The sequence below is a fragment of the Equus asinus genome, chromosome X, assembly GCF_041296235.1.
Source record: "Equus asinus isolate D_3611 breed Donkey chromosome X, EquAss-T2T_v2, whole genome shotgun sequence".
Classification (NCBI taxonomy): domain Eukaryota; kingdom Metazoa; phylum Chordata; class Mammalia; order Perissodactyla; family Equidae; genus Equus; species Equus asinus.
Window position 1 is genome coordinate 71,474,607 of NC_091820.1, and position 26,118 is coordinate 71,500,724.

A 26,118-nucleotide genomic window follows, 5' to 3' on the forward strand; every position below is an offset into this window, starting at 1 on the left:
CTATGAACTTCTCTCTTAGAATTGCTTTTACTGCATCTTCATAAGTTTTTGTACGTTGTGTTTCTGTTTCTGTTTGTGCCAGGATTCTTTTCATTTTCCCTTTGATTTCTTTCTTGATCCATTGGTTGTTTCAGAGTGTGGTTTAATTTCCACGTATTCATGAATTTTCCAGTTTTTCTCTTCTTATTGCTATCTAGTTTCATACTATTGTGGTCATAAAAAATACTTGATATGATTTCAATCTTCTTGAGTTAGCTAAGGCTTGTCTTGTGGTCTAACATATGGTCTATCTTAGCAGATGTTCCTTGTGCACCTGAGAAGAATGTGTGTTCTGTTGTGGTTGGATAGAATGTTCTGTATATGTCTGTTAGGTCCATTTTGTTTATAATATTGCTCAGATCCTTATTGATTCTCTTTCTGGATGATCTGCCCATTGTTGAGAGTGGAATATTAAGTCTCCAACTAGTATGGTATGCCTGTTTATTTCTCCTTTTAGCTCTGTTAGATTTTGTGTTATGTATTTAGGTATTCTAACGTTGGGTGCATAAATATTTACAATTGTTACACTCTCTTGATGTAGTGACTTCTTTATCAATATGTACTGGCTTTCTTTTCCTCTTTTTACCATTTTTAGTTTAAAGTCTATTTTGTCTGATATAAGTACAGCTACCCCTGCCAGGTTTTTTTGTTTTGTTATCATTTGCTGGAATCATCTTTTTCCATTACTTCACTCTCAGTCTATGTGTATTTTTAAGGATAAAGTGAGTCTCTTGTATCCAGCATATCATTGGATCTTATGTTCTTTTAATCTTTTCATTTGTTCTACGTCTTTTTACTGGAGAATTTAATCCAATTACATTTAAGGTAATTATTGATGGTTAAGGACTTCTTGATGTTCTTTTGTTAATCGTTTTCTGCTTGTTTTGTAGATCCATTGTTCTTTGTTTTTTATCCTGCTCGTTTTTTTGTGTGTTTTGATGCCTACTGGTATCCATATACTTTGAGTTCTTTTTCATGTTCTTTAATGTAATTACTACAAGTTTTTCACCTTATTTTAAGTTTACAACAATTTAACTTCAATAGAATACCTAAGCTTTACATTTTTACTTCTCTTCCCCTCAGTTTTGTTATTGATGTTACAATTTACATATTTTTCATATTGCGTAACTAATAACAGGTTATTGTAGTTATATTTATTTTTACTGTATTTGTCTTTTAACTTTTAAACTAGAGTTGCAAGTGAACTATTCACCACCATTAACATATCACAGACTCTAACTTTGACTATATCTCTACCATTACTAGTGAGTTTTATGCTAACTTCTATATTTTTATGATGTTAATTAGCATCCTTTCATTTCTACTCAAAAAAATTCCTTTAGCATTTCTTGTAAGGTAAGTCTAGTGGTAATGAATTCTCTCAGCTTTTCTTTGTTCAAGAAAGTCTTTATTCCTCCTTCATTTCTGAAGAACAGCTTTGCCGAGAATAGTATTCTTAGTTGACTGGGTTTTCTTCCTTTAATATATTGAATATGTCATCCCATTCTTTTCTGGACTGAAAATTTTCTGTTGATAGTCTTATGAGAACTTCCTTGTATTTAACTTCTTTCTTTTCTCTTGCTTCTTTTAAAATTCTTTCTTTGTCTTTGACTTTTGACAATTTAATTATAATATGTCAGTCCCTTTTAGGTTCAACCTATTTGGGATCCGTTGCGCCTCATTGATCAATTTGCCTCCTCAGGTTTGGAAATTTTTCAGCCATTATCACTTTAAATATCCTTCCTGTTTCTTTCTCTTTGTCTTTTTCTGGAATTCCCATAACGTGAATATTGTTTCTTTTCATTGTATCTCATAAGTCCCATAAGCTTTCTTCACAGTTTTTAAATTTTTTTTTGCTCCACTGACGGATAATGTTAAATGTCTTATCTTCCAGGTCACTCAGTCTTTCTTCTGCATGATCAAATCTGCTTTTGAAGCTCTCTATTGAATTCTTCAGTTTAGTTATTCTACTTTTCAGCTATAGAATTTCTGGTTTTTTTATGGTTTACATTTCTTTGTTGAACTTCTCATTTTGTTCATGCATTATTTTCCTAATTTAATTCAGTTGTCTGTGTTTTCTTGTAGTTCACTAAAATTTAAAAATTTAATTTAAGTTGTTTTGAATGTTTTGCCTTACAGTTCACAGATTTTCATTTCTTTAGGGTCAGTTATTAGAGATTTATTAGTTTCTTTTGGTGATGTCATATTGACCTGATTTTTCGTGATCCTTGTTTCCTTACATTGGTGGCTGCACATGTCAGCATGTGGTCTCCTCTTCCAGCCTTTGCAGGTTCCCTTTGGCAGAGACAGTTGTTTTACAAGTAAGCTCGGTTTGGGATTTTGATGATGTCTGCTGGTAACACTCTTGGGCAGGTGGTGTCTGCTATTAGGGTGTATTTTTGGACATGGCAACTGTTCAAACTTTTAGGTCAGGAGTGGAGGGGTGTGTCACTGGCTAAGAACAGCTGGATAGAACTGCTGGCTTGGTTTCTTGCCCAAGTGAGGCTATAAGATGGGCTTCACATTTACCTGGATTCTCAGGTCAGGCTTACTAGATGGGCAAGGCTGGATACTATACTCAGCAGTATGTAGGGCTATGAATTAGCTTCCTTGCCCTGCTAGGGTAGCAGGACAGGACTCAGGGCCTGTACAGTTCATTGTTTGTGGACCCAAATCAGGCAAAGCATTCAGTAAGTATCCTGGTCAGCTGAAGCCACTGGTTTTGCTCTTCAGACAGAGAAAGCCATGGGCTGTGCTCTGTCTGTTCAAGTGCCACTGTAGCAGGGTTGTTGGATGGGCTATGCAGCTTCCCATGTGTTGCAGTAAGATTCTCTGGTGAGGCAGGCTGAAGACTGTATTCAGCCATAAGAGAGGCTACAAATTAGTTTCTCTGTGAAGGTCAGTGGGAGAAGTGGCTCCAAGGCTCCCAAGTCTCTTTGCGGTCTTGACTCAAACTGACTCATGCCCCAAGTTCCCTGGTGAAACAGGGCTACTGACTTTGCTCCGAGGGCAATTAACTCTGCTTGCCCAACTCTTGGCTAGAGCACTGCTGGGTTACACAGCAGCTTCCAGGTGTCCTTGTCAACCCTTCTTGTCAGATATGGCTGGGGGCCATGCCGCACAGCAGGTGGGGCTATGACTCAGCTTCCTACCTTAGGGACTGGAAGAGCCCAATTCTGGCAACTCCCAAATTTTCCTGAATAGGCTTTCTGGTTGGGAGGGTCTGGGAGCCAAGTTCTGAGATGTATGGGGCTATGAATTAACTCCTCTGCCTGAGGGTAGTAGGGAAACCCTCCACACTTGGTACTGGCTTTGCTTTGAGGGTGATCAGTTCTGCCAGCCCTCCTCACCACTCAAACATTGCTATGTTACACAGCTTTCAGGTGTTCTTTCCAGCCCTTTCTGTCAGATGGGCTTGGGGGGAATACTCTGTGTTGAGTGATGCTATGACTCACCTCTCCTGCATTGGTGGGACTGGGAGGGCTCACTTCAGACAACTCCCAAATTTTCCTGAACAAACTTTATGCCATGCTCCACAGAGGGTGGAAGTATAACTCAGCTCTTCTGCCTATGCCTGGACAGTCTAGGCTCCAGGGATTGTAAAACTCCTTCTTTGAGGACTCAAATCAACTTGCCTCTGCAAATGAGCAAAGCCACTAGTTAGGACTACTACTTAGGCTCTGCATGTAGGAAACTTTTCTGCCAATATCCAAGTGCTGGTTGTTGTAAGCCCCTCCCCACTTTTTCATCACAATCAGATTGCCAGTGGTTTGAGCCTCACAGATTCCCTTGTGATCCTGTGTGGCAAAAATAGAGTAGGGGTTTTGCAAGTGATCCACAGTGCAGGGGGTCTGGATGTCACTGCTGGGCTCTCTTTCCCTCTGGAGAAACCATTGGCTCAGGGGAGACCTCTCAGGATGGTGCTATGCTGGCCTGGGGTAGGGTCAGTGTGGTCAGCATGGAGCCGTTCCTCCTGCCCTTCTAATGCAGTCTATCTTGGCCTGTGTGGTGAAGTGAATGATTCAGCCTCACCTCTGTCTACTTTCATTTTATGGGTAATTTGAGTACCTTACAGTAATAAAATAATCCTAATTTCTTTCTCCTGTCCCTTGTATCATTGTTGCCATTCATTTCACTTATATATAAAAATACATCTTTACATATTATATATAGTAAAATACATTGTTATATTATTATTTTGAAGAAACTATTATCTATTAGACCAACTAAGAATAAAAAATGTAGTTTTATTTTACCTTCACCTATGTTTCATTTCTGATTTTTTTTCTTAATGTAGATCCAAGTTTCTGACCTATGTAAATTTTCTTCTCTCTGAAAAACTTCTTTAACATTCTTTCCAAGGAAGGTCTCCTGGCAACAAATTTCTTCAGTTTTTATTCATCTGAGAAAGTCCTTATTTCTTCACTTTTGAAGGATAATTTTATATGGTACCAAATTCTAGGCTGGTGGCTTTTTTCTCCCAACACTTAAATATTTCCCTCCACTATCTTCTTATCTGCATGGTTTCTGAAGAGACGTCAGAAGTAGTTCTTATCTTTGTTTGTCTATATTTAGGATGTTTTTTCCTATGGATTTTTTCAGGAATGTTTTTCTTTATCTTTGATTTCCTGTAGTTTGAAAATAATATGCATATGATATTTCTTTATTTAAATAACATCTTGTTTGGTGTTCTCTGAGCTTCCTGGATCTGCAGTTTGGTGTCTGACTGATTTAGGGAAATTCTCACATTACTATTTCAAATATTTCTTTTGTTCCCTTCTTTCCTCTCCCTCTGGTATTCCCATTTCACATATATTATACCTTTTATGATTATCTCATAGTCCTTGGATATTTTGTTTGTTTTTTTTTAGTTGTTGTTCTCTTTGCTTTTCAGTTTTGAGAATTCTATTGATGTGTCCTCTAGCTCAGAGATTCTTTCTTCAGCCATATCCAGTCTATTAACAAGCCTATCAAAGGCATTTTTTATTTCTGATACAGTGTTTTTGATCTCTAGTATTTCTTCTTCTTTCTTTCTTAGGATTTCCATTTCTCTGCTTATCTTGCCCATCTGTTCTTACGTGTTGTCAATTTTATCCATTATAGTCCTTAGTATATTAATCATAGGTTTTTAAAGTTCCCAGTTTGATAATTGCAACATCTCATCCATGTCTGGTTCTGATGCTTGCTCTGTCTCTTCAAATTGTGTTTTTTGCCTTTGGTATCCCTTGTAATTTTTTCTTGAAAACTGGACGTATTGTCTTAGGTAAAAGAAACTGCTATAGAGAGTCCTTTAGTAATGTGATGGAGAGATGTGGGGAAGTGTTCTATAGTCCAATGATTACCTAATCATTTTTTTCACTATCTAATCAGTTTTTAGTAAGCCTATGGCTCTCAACTGTGAACTTCACAAGTGTTTTCTCAGCTTTTTCCTCCCCACTAGGTGGAACAGGATGGCTAGAGCTGGCTGGAGTTGGGCAATTTCTTTCCCCAAGGTCAGTTAGGCTCTCATAATACCCCAGCAGTTTAAGCTTTGATTAACTAGTCTCCTCTGAGGGCAGGCCTTGTTATGAAGAACAGAGTGCTCTGATGTATTTCAGAATGGTTCTTTTTCCTGTCCACCTGCAAGAAGCACAAAGGGATTTTCTTCCAATATATACTGTGGGAACCTGATCAAATTCCTTGATGTAAATTTCACAATATTGTACAGGCTTGCCTATGAGTGGGTCCCCTGGAGTTTTTAACTCTCAGATTTGCTCTCAATAAGCTTCCAGCAGTTCATCAATTACAGTTCAGGTTTTCCTACCCTGACATAGGTTTCAGAGGTAGTTTCTGCTTGTGGGCCTCTACTCTGGTAAGCCATGACTCCTTGTATTCAGCTGTGTGTCTCTCCAACTATAAGACAGAAATTTGCCCTGTGTCCTCCCCTCTTTTACAATCCAAGAAGAGTTGTTGATTTTTTTTAGAATGTTCATATTTTTACTTGTTGTTAGAGTTGAGTGGTGATTTCCTCTTACGTGTGAAACCCCTAAATCTCACTTTTCAAATATCATGTTTTATTTTGAATGACTGAAATGTGTCAGATGAACTAGATTCAAATTCTCAATGAGCTGCAATTCAGGGGCATTTTGAAGCAGTTTTCATATTCTTAGGTTACTAGACAAACGTTAGTATGGTGTTCCTGTCATACTACCCAGAATTTTTTTAAAACTTATTCCATTTATGTTCTGATTTTAAAATTATGAAAAACATGATAAAATCAGGTATTCTGAGAAGGAATATGGGGACTTCTTAAAGTTGCCACAGTGGGCCAGTGGAGGAAGCTTTCTCAGCAATGTAGGTACCTGGGTTTACCCTGAGACTAAATTGTAGACAGGTGAAACTGCTAACCTTTGTCCCAAATCAAAGTGCATATTTTTTAGGCATATAGAATATATGGTCCTGGCCACATACTATGAGTTAGAATCATTAGAATTTGGTGACAGCCTGGATATTATAAGTGAGAAAAACAGAAGATTTCAAGATTCCTAACTTGTGCCATTAGGTGAAGCTTAATGCTATTTAGTACTGAAGAGAACATGAAGAGAAACCAGCTTTCTGTGTGTGTGTGTGTATGTGTGTGTGTGTGAACATGTGACTGTGGTATAGAGGGGTATAGATGGAAAATTCAGTTTTTGACATGCTGAGTTTGAGGTGTTAGTGGAAAAGTCTCAACAGAAAGCTGGATATATGCTTCTGGAGTTCCAGTGAAAGATTAGAATAACATTATAGATTTTGGAGTTATCAGAAGATGATAATAGATTGCAATGTAAATTAACAATGAAAAATAATGGAAGAAGTAAAGCAAACAAAAGGAAATGGAACCATAGTTTGTGGACAACAACAGAGAGCCTTGAACACATTACTACTTATTGACAGGATCTATTGGAAAGGTGTAGGTCAAAGTGCAAGAAATAGAGGAATAATTAAGGGTCAATGTCCGGGAAGAAGAAGGATAACATGGAAATCAGGGCAACTGGAAAGATTAAACATAAATAGGAGTAGGGATAATTTTTCTGAGTCGGAATGGAAGCAGGAATGTGTAGTGAAAGTGTAGATGAGGATCAGAGAAAAATACAGGGATATAATGCCTCATTACATTAATTTTCTTTGTGAAGTAGGAAGCAAGATCATCTGTTGAGTGTGGGAGGATAGGGTTGAGGACTTTGGGAGTGTAACAAAGGTTTGAACAGTAACTTAGAAATTCAGTCAGTATAATTATATGATTTTTCTCCAAAATTATGTATAGCCTGAGATCAGGATCAGTAAAGATCAGAGGTTATTTAATTCTGAGATCAACACTGGCATAAATTATGTACTTTACATGCTTAAGTCTGCTTTCTAATGCCCATTAGCATTCAAATGTGATATATCAAAATTCATACCTCTTGAGTTTCTCTTTATTCAAGACTTCACAGTTAATAAAAGTTGGTTCAGTGAATGAAACTAAGAAAAGAAGAATTAAATTTTAACTACTTGAGAACTAAAGAAAAATAATATCAACCCAACACATAACTCACTATATATATAAAATTGAGGCAGTGAAATAGGTGACCTGTACATTCAATAACAACGACCACGTTTCTCCTTTTTTTAAAACTAGGAGCCAGAGATTAGACACTCTCTCTCAATCCCTTAATTTTTTAGTTCCTTCTTAAAAGAGAAAAAATCAAATTCACAAATCACTGTGTCCAGAGAATCTTTTCCATTTAATATCTATAAGTGTAACTGCAAAATATGTCAATTTAAGACATGCATGATATTATTTAAAGTCATTGAAAATAAAATAGGCCTTTAGGGAAAAAATATAGATCTTCAAGGAAGTAGTCCTAAATCTACCATAATTATTAGTAGTATCTAAATTTTCTGTTTAAAAGGTATTGTAAATAATATATTCTGCAACTTGTATTTTCTAACATTCCAAATCCTCCACATCATCTGTGCCAATACATTCCCTAACTGTAGCCTATATTTTAACAAAAGTGAATTATTTATCATTCTTATGACATAGTCTGTGATTTCCTCTCTTGATGGTTTTAATCTTGCTAAAATATCATCTTTTCTCCCAACCTTCTACACATGTCACCATTTTTTCAAGAACAACTCAATTGCCAATCTATAAAGACTTCCCTGATCCCTCCAGTAAAATAAGCAATCTCTGGGTATTCTTGTAGTACTTACTTCATCTCTTAATGGTATCTATAACATTCAGCTATATTTAAGAATAATTTGTTCCTACTAGGATATAAACTTCTTAAGGGTAAATGTGATACCTTGGTCATGTTTGTATGCACCAAAATTTGTGCACAGCAAGACAAAACCACAATGGCACCAAGTGATTGCATTTCTTAGACTGAGAAAATCTTTCTGTTTCCCTGTCTTCATAAATGTCAATAATTAGATGAAAGTCTGAAGAGATAGATGGGATAAGAAGGAAAGCAATTGAAAAGATAGAGAATGAGATTCAAGTGTTTCTTTTTTGTTCATCCCACCTTCTCCCCATTTTGAGTGGAAAGTTGAAAAATAAAGAATTTTCTTCTATATCATACCATCTTTGTATTTTTTGAACTCAGAAAACTCCCCCTGTTACCTAGAGGGGGTTTTCCTTGGGAATTAAAAAGTAGGTAATCTTAAAGAATATATCATATTTTGTCAAAGTTCATATGTGATTGGTTATATTATGCATCACTTTATATAACTCTAAGAAAGAAAAAAAAAAACACTGCCAGTTAATCTATAGCATAACATTGATTGTAAAATAAATTCAGACTGACGTGAAATCTTAAAATCTATGAAAAAGCTAGTTTAAACAAAATGAGCTTATTAGTCTATATAACACATGACTTTTATGAATTCAATGTTTTTATAGAGAGAACCAAATAAAAGGAAAGTTACATAAAAACTATTCTTAGGGCATAAAAGTGTGATTATTAGAAGTAGCAGGAAAACGAGTGATGAGTGGGGTGGGGAGGTGATCAGTGTTTGGGCTTTTTGGATGCAATATAAATCTACCTCTGCATGCTTTTGAGAAAGCCAACTTCATCCTGTACTTGTGTAGGAACAATGGGAATTTAACATTCTCTTTGTGGATGTGATTTTTATAAAGCCCTACATTGCATTGGCTAGGAAACTGGTTCAGGGATGCTGAGCAGTATATCATCTAATCACATTCATCACTGAAACTAGTGTATGTATACCTTCCTATTTACCTAGTAAAATAGAATTTTTTTCTATTTTTATACTTAACTGTCATCATGAGTCACATTTGCACGTTACAGTGCAGACTTTTAGGAATAGTCTGGCTTTAATTATGCAGTGATTTATTCACCATATAGATTTTTCATTAATTACTAAGCACATCTTTCTTGAAAATATCTTTACATTCTTTTCATTTGGATGGTCTGTTCTTGAGCCCTTATGCAAATTAGTTCTATGGGAGTCATAACTGAAGAAGGTGGCTTTGATGACAATGATCTTAAATTAGGCTAGGGAAAATATAGTGATAAAATGGTCTCTCCTGTCCAATAGTTTTGGCCAGATGCTATAAATATCAGAGGTAAAAGCTATAATCTTGCAAAAATTACCAGAGAATGCACACTATTCGATTTACCTTTGGATTTTTATTTCCTAGGACAAACCCCCACATGCCCACATGGAAAGTTGCCTGATGCTCTGTTATCCATCCAGTGAGTGTGAAATTCTTAATAGATACTGATGGTATTTGAACCTATTATTGTAGAAAAGACACACCATACAAAACAGTGAACCACACTGTAATTATTTTCTGTAATGCTTGATGGTGACTTTTTTCTCTAAAATGTTCAGAGGCAATAATGCATTATTAAAAAAATATGAACTTACTATAAAATGATAGTTCTCTTCTGTTCCTTAATTGTCTAGCTTCCAAATTCAAGTTTTTGCTAAAAGACAGTAAATATTTACATAATGAAAACAAAATGCTGTTATATTTTGAAATACTATTTCTTTTGATTTCCACTTCATGATTTGCAATAAAAATAAGGTATTCAGCAGTCAAGTAAAATAAAGTATTTGTTTCATAGGAAATGATCAAAATTAGATTTTTATGTGCAAAACACATTTTTTTTTACAAACCCTGATTCCTGAAGGTATTTAGTTGGTTGAAATCAATAGATAGTTTATTTGTCAGCTGTTTTAGATGAATATAATTGACACAGCTTCATTCTCGAATTTTTATTATTAAGCTTAGAAACAGCAAACAAAGTTAGAATCAATTTCTGATAATATGCTATGAGAAAGAAAGGGTTCTTGTGATCCTGTTACTTTTCACGTGATTGCTTCATCTTGTAAACAAACAGGAAACTCATAAGGGATAAATCTGACTGATCTTGTTCTATCGAAAAACCACAGTATATCTCTGGATTTAGGAAATGAGAAACCCATTAGGTTGCCAGCTCTAGCAAATAATCAGTCTCTATCTCTGGAGACTTGATGAATGAGGGAAACAAATCAAAATAATACAAGGAAAGCAAATGCATGTTTAAAACAACAGCATAGAAAAGGACATCGCAAGAAATGTTCCAATGTATCTTAGCAGAGTTTAAGAAAGCATTTTGTGGTAACAAGGCAAAAACTTGACGAGTATAAAACATACAAAAATATCCTTGGGGCATAAAGCTCAATGATTAGAAATATCACTAAAGTAAGGCATCTGTTGGAATTCTCTGTGAGGCACCCAACTCACCCACATGCACACATAAACGAGTGCTCAGTTTACTAATGCGCCTGTTTTAAGACTAAACATAACATGATTTATAGTCAAAGAAAATACAAATTAAATATGTAAAGGCTGTAAAACTTAGGAAATGGTAGTGGTGCTGCCCTGCAGGTTTAAAGGAGATTTGTAAACAGGCATCTCTTCAAAGTAAGTGAATGTTTTTTATGAAGAATTCCCCATGAGATGTCAGTTTGACATTACTAGAGTCAAATGGAAAATACATTTTTTTCAATTAAATGGAGACACTAGAAAATGAAAAGGATCAGTGAGAAATGGCAATGATGCCATTTTGTGTGACCTATCACAAGAAATTATAAAGGTAATAAAACTTTATATAAAGGAGACCTATAATATTAGGCACATTATTTCCTAGGATTGTGGGATTTTTGCTCAGTGCAAAATTAGTATTTCAATGAATGATCGTCCGATCTCCACACACCTGTAACTCATCTTGAGTGGACTAAATAGATAATCAAGAGCAGAGCTGAAGAAGCTGGCTGCTGTTCCACAGCCTGTTGGTTTACCACATGAAAGCACATGCTGTGAATGAAATACAATGCTTGGGTAATTTGAGGCAGTTGTTAGGATCATCCATACGCAAGAATCTATTGTTATTTTCATTATCTGGATAGATAAGGCAAAAATCTTTGTTTAAAACAAATTTTGTTGCTGATCACCTAGTTTTTTTTGTTTGTTTGCTTTTTGTTTTTTGGGTTTTTTTGAGGAAGGTCAGCCCTGAGCTAACTACTGCCAATCCTCCTCTTTTTGCTGAGGAAGACTGGCCCTGAACTAACATCCATGCCCATCTTCCTCTACTTTATATGTGGGACGCCTACCACAGCATGGCGTGCCAAGCGGTGCCATGACCGCACCCAGGATCTGAACCGGTCAACCCCGAGCCACCGAGAAACGGAACGTCTGAACTTACCTGCTGTGCCACTGGGCTGGCCCCCTAGTTTTTTTTTTAATATCAGTCTGCATGTGCAGCTATAGCCTGAGACTATCCCAAAACCCAAAATGTTACTCCCATGTGTCTGATAACTAAAACTATCAAAGATAAGGAAAATTTGGATGTTGTATATAACAGTATTCAGCCAAGAAATTCCATTCATCATATATGAGAATTGTGGATATGAGAGTGAAGTTGCCCTTCTTATTATGTATAGTTCTGAATAATCAAGCACATATCAATAAAATCCCCAAGCTATTTTCTCTTTGTCCCTGAAAGCTATACCTTATTCTACTTAACTATACTTAGCTTCAATTATAATTTCAGAAGGCTGCTAAATTATGGTGTTTTAAAAAAAAATTTTTGAAACAATATTTTGTGAGTAGGATGAGGATAAATTATTTGCTTGATAAACTGAAAGTATTTGTTGTGTATTGGTTAGGTAGAGACTTTGTTAACATCAGCTGTAACAATTCCTGCAAGAAAAATAAGGAGATAATGAAATATCAGAAGTAAACTACTCTTTGTGAAAAATGGTAAAAATCAACCCATGAATTTGCAACCCACAATGCATATGTGTAGCCTGTCTTTTTTATTGTGATGTATATGGTAATTTATCAACCATTTACTGAATAGGTATTATTCTATTACTCAGCCTGCCCCGGCCCTATTTTTTAACTTAATTAACCAAGAGGCATTGTTTAAGTCCCTCTTATGCGCTTAAACAACAGTCAGAAGTTCTACAGCTGCTGGTTTCAAGGAGCTTGCAAACTCTTTGGGGAGGCAAGACTACATAAAGGAGAAAATAGAGATTAAAGAGGTACTGAACCAAAAGAGATTGCATGCAATAATAATTTGGAGATTTGAGAAATATTCATGGTCTGGAATAGTTGTTAGACACTTCACAGGCAGTGTGGAATTTTACCTGGAAAAGCCTAACATAAACAATTTAGTAAAAATGTTTTTAATTGTATAATTTATCACTAAAATATATGCTATAGAGCACTATTTTTCAAATATTTCTTCAGAAATTGAAACTGTCCTTTAAAGAGAACTATATGTAGCGGCCAAATATTTAAAAAATGCATCAAAGTGAAACTGCTATAAAGTGGAGATAGGGTGACTAGGCTTTTCACTTCCCCCTATTTACACACGTACAGCTCTATTCTTGATTTAAATAGAACATTTGCTTCCTCCCTACTACATATATAAAATCAAAATCTGAATCTCACCTCTCCCTCCCTCTGTTTCTGTGTGTCTTTCTCTAGCTTATTAACCTCCTATGACTTTCTATTGAATTTAGAATAACTTTCAAACTTAGAAGGTACCCAAAGAGCCTGTGTTACATGGACTGTATCTTCCTCATTACCTCATTAGCCCCTTCTCTCATCTGCCCTGTTGCACTCCATGCTCTAACTCATACCAGCCCTGATATATGTTTCCCTACATTAAACCCAGCATACATGGGGTTCAAACCAAAGCACTCATTCCCTGCTTGAAGTGTTAAGTATCTGAATAAGATATAGGAAAACATTATAGAATATTGACTTGTCTAAAGACATTTTGTTAAATACATTCTTTTAAATTACACTGTTCAGAAATACTATAAAATAAAGGACTGAGACTTTCATCCACCCAACAAATATTTATTGACCTTTTCCTATCTGAATCATGAAACAGTAACATTAGTAAGTGATAATAGTAATGATATATTGGCAGATGCATTAGGATTTTTAACCTGTTAATGATTTAAAAAACTTGTTTCAAATCTGCCTCACTCTAAAGAACCACTCAAAGGACACAAGTTTTCAAGAGAACTCTTTTGCACTAACATTTGATTTCTTCAGTCTTATATCATCACTGTTAGGTATCTGTCATATGGTTACTTATAGGTTGCATGTTTTGCTCAATTTTATTTCTTAAATTTCATAGCCAACATATTGCATAGTGTCTTTTGTAATTTGATGGAGGGATCAAAGCAAATGTTAATGACTCACAATAAAATTTCCTTGCTGGGTCTGCTCTAAATTTTTTCTCATTAGCAGATCTTCACAAGGAGAAAGTAACCAAAGGATCTGCTCTGCTGGATTGCTTTGAAATGGAATGGTCTGTTTAAAAAGGAATTCGTGGAAACTTCATTCTATACATGTTGATGTTTGAGATCTTTGTTGAGTACATGTGGTTGAAATAATAAGATTTCTTTGGAACAGAAGAATTACAATTGATTTTCAAAAGGTTAGGCTGTAGAATATGTCCTTTAAACCAATGGTTCTAAACCAGGGTCAATTCCCCTACCTTCCATGGGACATTAGATAATGTCTGGAGACATTTTAATTTGCCACAACTGAGAGGAAGGAGCACTACTGACATGATGTGAGTAGAGGCCAGTAAAGTTAATAAACATCCTACAATGCACAGTACAGCCACTCACAATATAGAATTATGCAGCCCAAAATATCAATAGTGCTCAGGTTGAGAAACCTTGGTCTAAAACCAACAACATAAAGCTATTTATTATAAGTTTTTTGGGAAGTGGAGCTTTTCATGTATTTATATTGTTTTATGTAATATTAATAATATTTTAAGGTATTAAATTGTTTTTTCTCATCTAAAAATGAAATGCAAAACCTATGTCTGTGTAAGAAGCAGGGGAAATTACTACTGAAATAAGCTGGCAAACTGCTGTCCAAACCCCAGCTCTGCCACCAAATAGCCACATGAAGTGAGCATTCAGATAGTGAATACTTTCCCCAAGAATATTTTAGTGCATTTATTTTTTTGTTTATCTCATATATTTACCATATTTAAGATGATGAAGTACCTTACTCTAATACTAAGATCTATGACCTATAACTTATTCAGGCCTATATTAATATCCTTTTTAAACTTACTGTCAAGGATATTGCATCAACAACAATTTAAAATAAAATCAGAGAAATGCCTTAGGAAGAAGATTCTTGGAATCAACTTTGCTAAAGATTAAAAATAAAATGCTATCTTTTACTGGAAAGCAATTTTCTTTAAAGGATTTTATTGGTATTTTAAGTACTTTGTAGATCTGAAGGAAGCCCTAAAAGTTAAGTCAATGTCATTGAAGTAAAAAACATTAGTTCAAATGCAGCAAAGTGGAAAAATGTTTCTTTCTAGAATCATGAAAAGCTGCTAATTTCTTGCTTTGTTCGTTCCTTGCTTATGAGATTAACTGTTTGCACAAAATAACTGAGAAAGTAAAAGGGGACTGTTTCTGTTGCCATTTTTGTTTTTTAATTCTGAGAAATTGAACAGGTTAAAACAGTAGTTTGATTCCTATTTTATATCGACTTTGTCTAGGAGAAAGCCTTAACTTGAAGTTATGAGAAAAACTGCAAAAGTATATATGGAAGTTTGATAAATGTTAGATTATTATGTTTATCAAAAAAGGATTAGGATTTTTGAGAAAGTAGAATAACTTAAGCCACGAGTCACAGTCATCCAAAAGAGGTGGTATCTAACAGCTAGCTGGCAAGTAAAACATTAAATTCCAATGGTCAATCAGGTCAAACCAAACATCTACTTTAACATAACTTGAAAAAATGTTTTAAAGTAATTGACAGGTCAGATCAATAATTATGCTGGAAAGTTATTTTTAGTTAGGAAAAGTTAAAATTTTGAATCTAGGAATGTGTTTACTTAGATTTCTATATACAGAGCAGATGACCAAAAATGTAAGTGGATTTTGAGTTGAAATTAAAGATGTTGTTGGGTCTGTATAGTTAGAATTAAGATTTTCATGATTTAATGAACATGTGTGTTTATTTAGAATTATCTTTATGCCATAAAAACAATCTTCGAACATGGAACCTAGCAACATACCGTATATTAAAAGTGAGATCAATAAAGAGAAATAAAAATGAAACATAGTGAGGATCAAAGAAAGAGGCAAAAATGCATGCCTTAATGGCCTACAGTACACTTTGACAACAGCCAGGACAAACAGTTAAAACCATTCCCATTGCTATACTAGATATTAAATATTTAAATATTTCTTTACTCATTATTACCTAGCCCCTCAGTGTCCTGTGCATTGCTAATCCCAAAATTTCCTAGACCTCTTCAAGAGCAATCAATTAAAAATATAATGCCTGTTATAGAAGAAAGGTCTCTATGTTCCTGTTCCATGGACATGGACTGAGTCCATTCTGAGTGATCTACGTCCAGTCAGTACTGTGTGTAAAATATTTTAGACGACCTCTAAATATACATGGACCATAAAGTTGTCTTTAATAAGAAACAACTATAGTATTCAATATTAGCTTATTCAAATTTATACACGTAATCCCTGTTCTTTTCCTCCAACACTCACCCTCATCATCATTAGAATGGAGTATATTATGCCATGTTATTCCTCTGGTAGTCTTTGAAACGTAAGTCATGTCGGGATTAAAGTGATTTTGAGAAGCATCAGCAGCTTGATTAAACAAAAGATTCTAAATATTCCAAGAAATCAGAGGCACTGGGTTTTTAAAATAACTGGTCCTTAGTGTGTCCTGTCATCTGTCAAATAATATTCATACATGAAAAGTCGTAAATATTTCCCCCAAGTATGCAAAATCTTATGGCTTCAGAACTGATTTCTAACCTGTACAATAACATCACCACCACCACAGAGGTTGAGTTCCTCTTCCTCACGTGTGGAGCCCATGATATAGAATTAAGTTTCTTTAGTATCCCACATTTTGTTTTAGGTTTGAGAATACTGATAGTAGAGTCTAGAATGACCAATGTGGTAAGCAGTTTGCATCAAAATGTGTTTCTTCTTGTTTTATCCTTCCATGAATAATCTTAATAGCAGCAAGGATTCCTATAATTCCTGCAAGTTTTTCAGATTCACATTTCTCTTGTTCCTAAGCTTCAGAATCATCCTGAGGAAGCTGTGCCATTTGTCCTATTAATTTCTTTAAATATAATTCTGTTCCATAAAGAAACATTTTGCTCATGAACTATTTGGTTGTGCTGACATATTATTGTACATAAAAGGCAGGACAAATATTTGACTTCCTTTATATAGTCAACCAGTTTTATTCTTTTGCATGTAGATGTCCAATTTTCCCAATACCATTTGTGGAGAAGACTATCCATTACTCATTGCGTATTCTTGTCTCCTTTGTCATAAATTAATTGACCATACATATGTGGGTTTATTTCTGTGCTTTCTATTCTATTTCATTGATATATGTGTCTGTTTTTATGCCAACACCTTACTGTTTGACTACATTGATTTGAAGTATAGTTTGAAAAATCAGAGCATGAAACCTCCATCTTTGTTCTTCTTTCTTAATATTGCTTTGGCTATTTGGAGTCTTATGTGGTTCTATACAAATTTTGGGATTGTTTATTCTGTTTCTGTGAAAAAATGAGATAGAAATTTTGATAGCGATTGCATTGAATCTGTATATTGCTTTGGGTAGTATTAATTCTTATTAACAATATTAACAATACAGTATTATTGTTAATATTATAATAATATATTATAATAAATTATGTAATAAATTATAATAATAACAGTATTAATTCTTCCAATCCATAAGCACAGCATATATTTCTCTTTATTTGTGTCTTCTTCAGTATCTTTAATTATGTTTGATAGTTCTCAGTGTAGAGGTCTATCATTATCTTGGTTAAATTTATTCCTAGATATTTTATTGTTTTTGATGCAATTTTACATGAGAATGTATTCTTAAATTCTCTTTCTTATAGTTTGTTATTAGTTTATAGAAATGCAACATATTTTTGTATATTGATTTTGTATCCTGCAACTTTACTGAATTCATTTATTAGTTCTAACAGTTTTTTGATGGAATGTTTAGGGTTTTCTATATATAATATCATGCCATCTGCAAATAGTGACAGTTTTACATTTTCCTTTCCAATTTGGATGCTTTTTATTTATTTTTCTTGCTTAATTTCTGTGGTTAGTCCTCTCAATACTATGTTGAATAAAAGTGGGGAGATTGGACATCCTTGTCTTGTTCCTGATCTTTGAGAAAAATCTTTCAGTTAGTGACTGTTGAATATGATGCTAGCTGTGAGCTTGCTATATATGATCTTGTTTATGATCATATATATGTTTATGTTGAGGTGTGTTCCATCTATATTTACTTTATTGAGAGCTTTTATCATAAATGCATGCTTAATTTTGTCAAATGCTTCTTTTCAGCATCTAACCAGATGATCATATGATATTTATCCTTCATTTTGTTAATGTGGTGTATTTTACTAATTGATTTGCAGATACTGAAACATTCTTGCATCTCTGGAATAAATCCCACTTCATCATGGTGTATTATCCTTTTAGTGTACAGTTGAATTTGGTTTGCTAATATTTTGTTGAACATTTTTGTGTCCATGTTCATCAGGGATATTGGGCTATAATTTTATTTTCTTGTGGCACCTTTGTCTGGTTTAGGCATCAAAGTAATGCTGGCCTCATAAAATAAGTTTGGATGTCTTTCCTCAGTTTCTATTTTTTGGAAGATTTTGAGAGGGATTGGTATTAATTCTTCTTTGAATGTTGGTAGAATTCACCAGTGAAGCCATCTGGTCCTGGACTTTGTGTTTTAATTACGGTTTCAATATTCTTACTAATAATAAGTCTCTTCACATTTTTCTATTTCTGCATGATTCAGTCTTGGTAGGTTGTATGTTTCCAGGAATTCATCCATTTTTTTCTAGGCTGTCAAATTTAATTGCTCATAGTAGTCTGTTATGATCCTTTGTATTTCTGTGATATCAGTTGTAACATCTCCCCTCTCATTTTTTATTTTATTTATTTGAGTTCTCTCTTTTTTTCTTGGTGACTCCAACTAAAGGTTTGCCAATGTTGTTTATCTTTTCAGAGAACAAGCTCTTGGTTTCATTGATATTTTCTACTGTCTTTTTTTTTTTTTTTTTGCTGAGGAAGATTTGGCATGAGCTAACATCTGTTGCCAATTCTTCTCTTGCTTGCTTGGACAGATTCACCCTGAGATAACATCCATGCCAATCTTCCTTTATTTTGTGTGTGAGTCATCACCACAACATGGTCACTGATGAGTGGTGTAGGCCGATGACCAGGAACTGAACCTGGGCCACCGAAGCAGATCACACCAAACTTAACCACTAGGCCACAGGGCCAGCCCCTCTATTGTCTTTTTAGTCTCTATTTCATTTATTTCTGCTCTGACATTTGTTATTTCCTTCATTTTACCAACTTTGTGCCTCATTTTTTCTTCTTTTTATAGTTCTTTGAAGTGTAATGTGAGGTTGTTTGAGATTTTTCTTGTGTCTTGATATAGGAATTTATTGCTATGGATGTCCTTCTTAGAACTGCTTTTGCTGCATCCCTCAAGTTTTGGAGTGTTGTATTTCCATTTTCATTTGGCTCAAGTATTTTTTGATTTCTCTTTTAATTTTTCTGAGGCCCATTGGTTGTTCAGTAGCATGTTGTGTAGTCTCCACATATTTGTGAATTTTCCAGTTTTCTTCCTATAATTGTTTCTAGTTTCATACCATCTTGGTCACAAAAGATGCCTGATGTGATTTCAATTGTATTAAATTTATTAAGACTTGTTTTGTGGCCTAACATATGATTTATCACAGAGAATTTCCATGGGCATTTGAAAAGAACATGTATATTCTGTTGCTTTTGGATGGATTGTTGTATATGTCTGCTAACTCCATCTGGTCCAATGTGTCATGTAAGGCAAATGTTTCCCTATTGATTTTTTGCCTGCATGACCTATCCATTAATATAAATGGGGTATTAAAGTTCCCTACTATTATTATATTGCTGTCAGTTCTCCCTTTAGTTCTGTTAATGCTTTCCTCATATATTTAGGTTCTCTTGTGTTGGGTAATTATTTACAAATGTTATATCTTTTTCTTGGATTGACTTCTTTATCATTATGTAATGCCTTTCTTTGTCTCTGATTATAGTCTTTGTTATAAAGTCTATTTTGTCTGATGTAAGTATAGCTACTCCAGCTTTATTTTGGTTTCCATTTGCATGGAATATCTTTTTCCTTCTCTTTCCCACCTTTGTCAAAAATCAATTGACCATATTTCATTGGATCTCTATCTGGAAGCTATATTTTACTTCATTAATCTATGTGTCTCTCTTTTTACCAGTATCATATTTTCTTGATTATATATTTGTATTAAACTTGTGCAGAATAATTCCACATTATTATTCATTTCCAGAATTTTTCTGGCTCTTCTATTGTCTTTGTCTTTTTGCACATGTTTTAGAATCAGGTTGGTGATGTTTATACAAACTCCTGCTGGGATTTTGATTGCAAACACGTTGACTCTGTAGATCAAATTGGAGAGAATTAATATCTTAACAATATGGAAACTTCTAATTCATGAACATAGAATAGCTCTCCATTTATTTAGATCATCTTTAATATCTTTCATCAGATTTTAGTTGCTTTCAGCATACAGATTCTGCACTTCTTTTGTAGATTTTTACCTACTACAATATTTTTGTCTTTACTCTTGTAAATGGTACTGATAAAACTTTAATGTTAATTTCTTCATTGCTAATACATAGAAATTCAGTTAAGTATTTTGCTTTAAAAATTAAACTTGATAATCAAGTTTTTTAAAACTTTGTTCCCAGATATTATTCCACTTGATAAAAGGTCAAGATCCAGGGTTGAGATCTTTGTCTTTATGCCTTTGAGTATCTCCTGGGAGTATGATTGAGGAAGAATGTCTGAGTGGAAATAAATTATTCTTGGGAATTGAAATTAGGTTACAAGAATAAACCTAACTGTGAAAGAAAAGAGAGATGAGCAGAATGAATTTAGCTGAGATGAAGGATGTGCACAGGCTGTATGAAATCGACCTAGCAATCTTCATTTCTTTTATCCCCTCTCCTCTATTTCTACCCCTCTGTTATTTTCCTTATTATATCTGTCCACTACAACCACTCTGAGAACTACATAGGGGAACTCTGAGGCAAAAATCATTGACATGGTGGAAATATATCAAAAATACACTTAAGAAAATGTGATCAGACAAATTTTTAACACTGAAAATGGAAATTAAAACGATTATTAGAAACAAAACAATAAAAAGATATTTTGGAAGGGTTCAAAAGGGAAATGTGTTCAAAATGCTTTCTACATGAGTGAAACTTTGCTAAAAATAAATTTTTATAGACATACAACTCTCACTGATTTTCAAAACATACAGAATCTTCTACTAAAATATTGAAATAAAATATTGAATTATAGCAAGAAAACTGCCAGAGTTTTAATACATAATGATGAATGGTACATCATAATAGGAGAATACTGATTTACTGAAAACTTGTATGTAAATTGCTATGTTAGAGTGCCCAAAGGATTTATCTACTGGATAAATGTTGGTTGAGATGGATGAGTATAAGGAAAGGAGATGAGCATCCTTTGCTTTGTGAAACACATGCTTTCCTGGTGAGTTGTTTTTAAATCATATCAAGTTTTTTCATTAAAGAAGAAGAATATTATAAGGGTGTGTTGATGCTTTTATTTCCACAGTTGCCATTCTCTTTGTAATGTGAGAAATATTGACGTTGCCTTACCTGGAAAAGTAAGAAAAAGAGTATATGTGTTCAATTTATTTATTGCAGATCTTTTTATTTCTCCCTGAATATCCATGCGCTCTCCACATTACCAAGACCCCTATCAATTCAGAGAGCACATGTGACTAATTCTGTTCAATGAAAGATGAGCAGAAGTGGCATGGGATATCTCTGGGATGGAGCATTGAAGAGCTGGTGCGTGAATCTCCTGATCTCTATTCCCTTTCTCTAATGATTATGGAGGCCACATGTTTATGTGATAGAGCCACAAAATGAAAGTAGAAAAAAGCTAACTCAGTGCATGGAGGTCATCTTCCTGGCAAAGTCGCCAGATTGGCATTGAGCTCTAATCAAAGTGAAAAATAAACCTTTATACATTTACTTTGGATTTTGAGGTTTTGGGTTATTTTTGTTGTTGTTAGCACAGCATAGCCTAACTTACTCTTACTAATACAATCGTCTTAGTTCAAGAATATTTAACCTCATTGTGAGGATTGTATGCATTACTAGTTACTCTTTTAATATTTTTTAACTCCTTCATTTTGTGCATAAAATGTTCAAGCAGTTTTTAGTTGCTATATATGTCTTAATTTATCTTGGAAAAAAATCCAATCTGTAGTCTTCTAATATATCCGTTATATATGCTCCATAAAATTTTACTATAATATACTTAATTGAACAATTTTCAGTACAACAATTATAGGGGGCACTTTTAATATTTTCAAATGCTTTTGGCCCTTCTCTAGCAAAAGCAAGTAGAATATTATAAAAAATAAACTTTACAATATCATATTTTCTCCAAAAATTATTTGAACTTTCTTAATGTCATAAAGTTCTAATTAGCTGCTTGTATAATGAAATTCTAAGGACTAAAATTTGCCATCTGCTAGAAATGGAAACTGAATTAGATCAGCTAGAAATTGTGCGTTCTGTAATAATACTGTGCCATGAAAATTCCACAGAGAATTTATTTTATTTTCTATTATCCACTCTTTTCCCAATGTGATAGACTGCTTTGTATCTGAATAAGCATTATAGCATTTGTTAAAAAATCATTAAAGTTTATATTATGTTCCTTTCCTAATGAGACAGTAATATTCCAATAAAGCATTTGGGGGTTGATTTTTGGTTCCATTACTGTTGAATCAACATTAGCAAAGCCAAAATAAGAAAAATTAAATAAGTGAATGGAGTGTTTTTCAGAATGAGTTCTTATAGCAGCTATTCCAGGAAAAGGATACCACACTTAAAATGGATATTATATTGAGATTTGACAATATGAATTATTTGAGTTTTATTACATGGAACTTTTGGGGGAAGCAAAAATTACCTATCCCTAGAATATTATGCCTGAAAAAATAGAAAAAAATCATTCATAAACTGAAATTTGTGGAGTGAGTTTCAGAAACATTCTAACAAAGCTATCACTCTTGAAATTCCCAAATTAGCTGACTTTCATCACACAGAAAATAATAATCTAGAAATGAGCAAAAGTGTACAATTTCTTCTTTCGCTTACAGTTTTAAACTCAAATAATGGCCTGTCAGAATCCTGAATATTTATATAAAATCTAACAATGATACTGAACCAAAATGTTATAAATTACAGATAAATTCAATTAATTTACAAATAAATTTAATAACTAAATTGGCATGTATTTATTTAATATTTTTCTTTTCAGCACCAACAAAAAAATATTTTTGTACATTTTTCTTTGTTTACAGGATAAAGGTCAAATGACACAAATTGGCATTCAGGCTCTTCCCTCATTTGATTAACCCCATTTTCTTTTTTGCTTCCCACTTTATCAACTCATTTATTGATTCATTCAACAAATATTTAAGTGCCTATATTCCATGATGATGATGGTGATCGTGACCCAATGATTTCAAACCTTTATATGGGACTAGTACATATCAAGCACTATTTCCAATGTGTCACATTCCTAAACTTAATTGATCCTTGTAGCACACTTATGAAGTTAGTGTTATTATTATCACTATTTTACAGGTGAGAAGCTCAAAACATAAAAAGATTAAGAGAGTTTCTCAAAGGCACGTGGCAAATGAAATGTGAGGCTGGGATACCTGTATCCACAGCTTTGTAGGAAGTTACAGCCAGGCCCACAACCAGAACCATATTTCACTACCAGTATGACAATGATGTCACTGTTTGGAGCCCTCAGGGAAGGATTCATCAAACTGAATATGCAATGGAATCTGTTTAACAAGGTTCAACCAGTTGGTTTGAAGTAGAAAACTCATGCAGAGTTGATTGTGTAGGGGAGGAAGACATTTCCTCTTCCCAAATGGGGGTTCGTCTGGCTGGAGAACGAATTAAATTCACATGAGACAGAATAGCAAGAGAAAATTAAACAAAGCTTTATGAGGAACCATGGCCTGGGGCCTTTCTTCCCGAAGGAAGAAAAGGCACCAAAGAAGTGGGGTGCACAGAGTGGTTATATACCCCCAAACAGGGTGTTTCACATGTGATTGAAATGTCCCTCCCACAATAGTCACAAGATTGCCCTGTCAGCACAGTGCTTGATGGACACAGCAGGTAGTGGTCTGCTGTCTCAGAGGGCGTAGCCAGAGGCAAGTCTATTGTCTTGAGCTGTGTGGTCACAGGTGAGCTCAGCAATCAGTTCCTAGCCTAAAGAAAGATGCTTAATCCTTAAAGAAATGCCAACATGGGGGGGGGGGGGTAGTCAGTTACAGGAGGTTACCAGAGAAGCACAATAAAATGCAGATTTAAGCCCTTGCCTTTGGTATTGATTAAGAGTTTTTAGAAAGAAGGTCATCTCCTTTCTTCTTCCTGGTACAGAGAGGGAGGCACCTTTACAGATAGAGATTTACCTTACAAACGTAAATGTGTCCTAACAAAGGGCAAGTTCCATTCCTCAGAACCTCCTTTCCTGTCCCAGTTTATCAAAAGCAATCAGCCTTAAATAATCCTGATGCCAAAGAGACATATCTTGGGGTGGCCAATTTCAGGTCCCCACAATTGCATTGAAGAGAACACAGTAAACACTTGCAGCTCATCAGAAAAAAGTTCTCCACATTGACTAACATCTTGGTGTCTCAGTTGTGGGGCTCACTGCTGATGCTAGACTGTTATATAATTTTATGCACCAGGACTACTTTGATTCCAGATTAGCAACTGACAGGCTACTTCTTGTGTCACATCTTATATCTCTAATTAGAAGCAAGACTCAGATACTCAGACAACAATATGGCCAGAGTCCATATGGTGTTGGCCTACTTATTGCTGGTTATGATGTTATGGGCCCTCACATTTTCCAAACCTGCCCATCTGCTAACTAATTTGATTGCAGACCTATGTCCATTGGAGCCCATTCTTAATCAGCCTATACTCACTTAAAGAGATATATGTCTGAGTTTATGGACTGAAATTTAAATGAACTGGTCAAACATAGCCTATGTGCCTTAAGAGAGACACTTCGTGCAGAGCAGGCCCTAACTACAAAGAATGTTTCCATTGGTATTTTTGGTAAAGACTTCTAGTTTATGACCTATGATGATGATAATGTGTCCATCATTCATGGACAGTCTTAAAGACCACAGAGAATGGCACAGCCTGTTCAACTTGCTGATGAACCTGAAGAAAAGGCTAATTAATCAATAGGACATTAAATGATAAGGCCATCTATATGCGTATTATCAAATAAGTAAGAATGCAGGTCCATGTACTGATGACCATAATCTATACTTTGAAACAAAAGATGCAAAGTGCTCAAATGGTATTTTTAGGAAGTAGCCCTGATGCAATTTTTTTTCATGCAATCTCATTGAAGCCATATAATGGGGTGCATTTTTCTTTGAAAGGATGTATATGATCATTTTCTATAAATTAGAGGTATTAGTACTAATGTTTTTATATGAAGAACATAGTGTCTTTGTGTTTTTAAATATAACTATGAAATAAAAATTATTTCACCTGTGAAAAGTAAAAGTGTGAGACTGGGATTTAAATTCAGAAAGTCTAGGACCAGACATTTGGTCTTAAATATTATGCTTTACTGCTTCCCATAACTACTTTCCATTTTTAGAATAACCATTAAATCTACCTGCGCAGACTTTCTCTCTTTTTTCTCATTCCTCAAATTCAGTCCATTTTTCATTCCTCATCATACACTTTCCTGGTTACTTTCTAAGAAAAATTAATATTTGCTTCCTCTGTGTCTCCATGATACATTTTGAGACACTGTAGTAGCATTTGTTTCATTTTGTCTTCTATCGTTTGTTGTCTATAGTTTTGTTCTTTTCATAAGATCATAAACATAATGAGACAAGATCTATTTTTGATTAATAATTATATTCTTCCATTGCCCTTAACATAGTGTCTTGTATTAATACTTGTTCAGTAAATGTTTCTTGAGTAAATGAACTCATTAGATCTCCTTTGAAGAGCATCACAGAGAACTTCAAAACTATATCACCTATTCAAAACAGAGAACTCTGAGAAAAGTCTTTAATACATTTCATTGCATTAATTTTTACTCTTTCCTGTTTCATGTTTGTACTGAAAATTTACTTAGCCAATATATTCTATGTTATTCAACTTACTGAAACTGACCTTTAGATTTGAAGGCTGTTGAAAAGTATTTCCCATCTATTTTATTAGGCCCTTGAGAAACTTTGAAGGTGAGTTGTCATAATAAAATGTGGAGTTTCATTTCCAACCATTGTTCTAATACTGCGGAGGGAAAGAGGACTAAAGGCATACCTACAC

General features: G+C 34.4%; 1 pseudogene; it reads left to right on the plus strand.

The window, feature by feature from the left end:
* The window catches only part of LOC106847150 (proteasome subunit alpha type-1 pseudogene), a 49,547-nt pseudogene extending 24,543 nt beyond the window's left edge, over window positions 1-25,004 (plus strand).
* Window positions 25,005-26,118: the final 1,114 nt, after the last annotated feature.